The sequence below is a fragment of the Penaeus vannamei genome, chromosome 7 (genome assembly GCF_042767895.1).
Source record: "Penaeus vannamei isolate JL-2024 chromosome 7, ASM4276789v1, whole genome shotgun sequence".
Lineage (NCBI taxonomy): Eukaryota > Metazoa > Arthropoda > Malacostraca > Decapoda > Penaeidae > Penaeus > Penaeus vannamei.
Genome location: NC_091555.1, coordinates 11,478,511 through 11,483,510, shown reverse-complemented (window position 1 = coordinate 11,483,510; position 5,000 = coordinate 11,478,511). Strand labels below are relative to the sequence as shown.

At 34.2% G+C, this 5,000-nt stretch overlaps 2 protein-coding genes across 4 annotated transcripts in view; both read left to right on the top strand.

The window, feature by feature from the left end:
* Positions 1-3,774, top strand: part of LOC113821702 (uncharacterized) — a 15,163-nt gene extending 11,389 nt beyond the window's left edge. For both annotated transcript variants that reach the window (XM_027374221.2, XM_027374222.2), the window contains exon 2: positions 1-3,774. This exon is cut by the window's left edge. The gene's annotated coding sequence lies outside the window, so the exon portion shown is untranslated.
* Trs20 (TRAPP subunit 20) overlaps positions 1-5,000 on the top strand; it is a 42,960-nt gene that overhangs the window by 11,701 nt on the left and 26,259 nt on the right. The window lies entirely within an intron of this gene.

Sequence of the window (5,000 nt, the reverse complement as noted above, 5' to 3'; positions counted from 1 at the left end):
TACCTGTAGGTTGTGAGTTTGTGATCTTTTCTGGAAGCAGATATTTTGATATTGTACAGAACAAAGCTACCTGTGTATTTAATTCCCACAGTGTATTATCTATTTATTTGGGGGTAATGGTTTATGTTGTACTGAGTACGGTTGTTCCCCATTTTATTATGGTTGTGTTTACATCAGGCCCTTCAGTGTTGTGACTTATAATTTAGTTTTGGTTACCTCTTTTTATAATCAAAGCTCAGCATTTGGATATTATGCTTAGGAGGAGATATGGGTGATTTCAAAGGCCTGCTTCTTGTTTATGTCATTAGTTGTGCATGGCCGTGTTGGTAAGTGAAGTATCATTTTTGTATAGATGTCATTTATGAATATGACGAATAGAAAAGTAATGTGATTAGAAGGAATAGATATAACTACAGAGTTAGCACTAAACTACTACCTCATGGGTTAGTTAGTTGCCCTGTAAGTGTTTAAACAAGAAAAGAGAAGAAAATTTTGCAGTGCACCTGTAACAAATAGAGCAAAGAAAAAGAAATTCCAACTTTTGTTTTGCATAGTTAGAATTTGCTCATTAGATTTAAATTAATTAAGATATAATTTAATACAGAGCTTGTCAAGAAATGGAGGTGCTTTTCAGTCATTGCCGGTACACACTCATAAACTGTTACAGTGTTAAAGATGTTTGGAGACTACTTAGCAAACACCAGCTTAAAGTGATTTGCATAAGTTGTATTTATTTTCAGGGGTTGTTCTCTTTTTAATGGTTTTGGTGACATTGCCTGGCCTAAAGGGAGTGAGAAATAATTGAGGCTATTAGTGCTCATGTAAGGTGATGGGTGATATCTTAAGAGGCTTCAATATCAAATAAGTCATTAAATTATTTAGTTACTTTTACTTTATTTATTCTGAAGGCGTTAAGTGTTCCTAGGAGTTTGGAGCGTTGTGTTATTTTGTTGTATAAACCTCATGTACACTTGATGGATGTGTCATTTGGGAGTTTCAACAGTGGGAGTAGGCCATTATGTCTTCTCCTTTGGTCATGTTTTGGTGCTGTGGAATCCCCACTTTTCCCTCTCCTTCTCTGTGTGTCTTACCTTTTTATAATTGTTCTTTTTGTCTGCCAGGTTTTCCAGTAGTGGATTATTTCATGTAGAATTCAGGTTGATTAATTTACTGATTTATATACATACAAATTTTCACACAGCATACATGTAAACATACACAGATACACATGTAGATACACACATAAGCCCATGCTGATGCCCATGCATGCAGAGGCATATTCATATTGGACAAACATGCACACTTTTAAGCATAAAGGAAAAGAAAACCAAAAAAAAAACATAAGCACACTGATATACAAAAAAAAATAAGTGTTATGTGTAATGTTCAAATCTTTTCTTTCCGAGTAGTGACAGTTCTTTTTCTTTCTTATCTTTCTTTTTTTTTTAAATCTTTTTCAAGGTTACCATTTCTAACAGAAGCTATAGTAGCAGTTAGTGAACCCTTGTGGTGTTGAGGCTGATTTTAAATGTAATATCTTGGTATTATGTAACATTCCTTGTTTTGATAATTTATGGCTAAGTATGAGTGTGAATTCCATCATCATCAGTTATTATTATTGAAGTTATTTTTTTATAGTTATGTGTCATGATGATGATGATTATTTATTATTATTATCATTATTATCATCATTGTTATTATTATCATTATTATTATTTTATTATTATTATTATTAATGTTATTATTATTACTATTATTACTACTACTTTATTATATTATTTTTTAGTGCTCTTGTTATTTCTACACTACTACAACTAGAACTATTATTACTATTATTACCATTAATTTGTTATTCTTATTTTAATTGTATTGTTGCTAATATGTTTTTTTTTATGATTGTAAAGAGGGAAACTAGTAGTAATATTAAAGATAATTATGAAAATGATAAAGTCTCTGAGGTGCAGCAAGTCTGGGAGATAATCATCCTTGTAGCGAGTCTTAAGTCAGGGAATGATCATTTGCTTATCGTGGCTGTTTGTTTGAATTTGTTGAACATATGTTGCCCACCTGTTAGTCTAGATTTTATGGGATTGTCATGATGGCCTGTGTGTCTTTTTAGACAAACTGTTACAGATGCAAATGGAGGCAAGGACAGAGATCTGCTACGGTGATTGTTAGTGACTGAATCTGTATATGTTCTGTATGATGTTATTTGTCACCTTGTAGACACATCCACATTGTTTGTGTGAGTGGTTTTAACAAGTATTATACACAGATTGAGTACACACACACACACACACACACACACACACACACACACACACACACACACACACACACACACACACACACACACACACACACACACACACACACACGTACACACACACACACACACACACACGTACACACACACACACACACACACACGTACACACACACACACACACACACACACACACACACACACACACACACACGTACACACACAAACACACACGTACACACACACACATACACACACACACACACACACACACACACACACACACGTACACACACACACTTACACACACACACACACACAGAACACACAGACACACACACACGTACATACACACACGTACACACACACACGTACACACACACACACACACACGTACACACACACACACACCACACACACACACACCACACACACACACACGTACACACACACACGTACACACACACACTCGTACACACACACACGTACACACACACACGTACACACACACACGTACACACACACACACACACGTACACACACACACACACACACACACACACACACACACACACACACACACAAAGATATGAAGAGAAAGAGCAGATTGCTGTCCCTTGTATGTGAAGATGTCTTGCAAGAATGTACAATTGAGTACCACAGGTATTAATTTCTTCACAGTTGCAGTGATATACTGCATTATGATTGCATTTTTGATTATATAATGTGACAATATTCTCCATGTACCATATTTTATGATAGATCTCTTGTAATCTTTTGCATATGTAAATGAAATGAACTTTATATTTTTAATGAAAATACTGCTTATTATTTATTTGTATGTATATTATTCACTTGACTGTTTATAAACAGGAAATTTTCTTTTCTAATTGGGGCTGTCAGATATAAAATGATTTTTCCCCAAAACAAAGATCATTTTAAACATTTTCTTGAAATGTAATTCATATGATTTTTTTTATGTATCTGTGTGTATTTATGCATCGACATGAAGTATTAGTTTGACTTCAATATATTGAATTTATTTTTTCTGGATATGTAAGCTTGAAATGTATGTTTTTGAATGGGACCCAAGGAGTAGGGCACCTGATGAATGACACCAAGAAATCCACATACTCATAATTCAAATGATTTGTCAGTTGTGTGAATGACAGTGAAAGTGCCTTCAGAATGATGGATGTGCTGTGCCCAATTCTGTATCTGTTCACATTTTCCTTATTCTCCCTTTTATATATATGATATATAAACATGGGTGCTTCCTCTTCATTTAGAGTTGTATTTTTCCTCATGATAGTGGATGTGAACTCCTGTATGTAGGGAGATGTTTCCAGTTTTGATCCTTCTTGAAATAACTGTTTATCCAAACCTGTTGGAGATTGGCAGCATAGAATTTACTGACAGTGCCTCATCTTGAAAGCTCAGGAGAGTCACGTTCCTGCAGAATATCAAAATAACAGAGTTAGGTTTTTATTAATAAAGCAGTGAAATTTTTTTTTGTTTACATTTTCCCCATTTCTTATTTCCCAAAGATTTTTTTATCCTTTTCACTGAAAGTAGTGGAATGAAATATTTTCAAGCAATATAGGGTTCCTTCATCCCACATGTCTTTGTCTTTGGTACTAGAGTCCCAAGGAATAACATTCAGGAAAAAAGTTGTACCAAGCATGTCATGTTATGTTCCCATCTGTATTTCACTAGTCACAGCAGGGATCTGGAACCCATCAATCTGGCTTGCTAAATAAATATTAATGCTAGTCTGTAAAGCCTTTGGTGCTTATTCTGATAATTAATAGAGCTATGTAATTAAACAACTTATAAGTGTATTTAAACTCCATAGGTAGAATTCAGTTGTTTTTCCTGAAAACTATGAAACGACTTTCATAAGGAAATAAAGTTCACTTTTGTCATTTTGATTAATGCTGCTTTTTATTTTTATTTTATTTTTTTATATTTTAGAAGTATTCATAGTTATGAAAATTAGCTACAGTGTATTTATAGTTTTCAATTTTTTTTTTTTTTTTTTTTCTTTCTTTTTTTTTTCTTCCAACATTCAAGTGAACAATTGGTCTCGAAGTTTGAGTTCTCTTAAAATGACTGGTTGGAAATTTCATAAATGTATTACGAGGAATGGATATTAGAAAAATTTTCGCAAATATTGACATGCATTTAAAATGTTTTCTGCACTACAGTGTTTGAAAATTGAATCAACCATCAAGAAAAAATGCACTAAAATATGAATAATAATTACCTAATGTGTAGTAATTTGTGATAAAAGCTTTAAATTCTTGGTGACAATATCAGAAAGCATATTTTCCCAAAAATATACTCTCTCAATGTCAATATTGAAAACATGTAATGAGTAAAAATTCAGGGGGGGGCAACTTTTATGGAGCCCAACGCTGGTGCTGGAAATCACCCCTACCTTGGATCTCATTCCTTCATTCAACTAATTTTGCAAGATCTCTTCCCCTTTCCATTTTCTTCACTTCTCCAACCTAGTCTTCTATCCATTTTCTAAGGTGTGAGTGTGTATAAGGATGAAAGGCTGACTTTGTACCAGTCATGAATGGCCTAGGGGAGCCATAGGCAAGGCATTCCCTTCTTTAGTTGTCTAGCCCTTACCCCGCAAGGGCACAACGAGGGGTAGATCATTTCTCTCCCCAACATACTCCGGGTTTATTATAACCAGAAATGAAGATTTTGTACCTTTATTAGG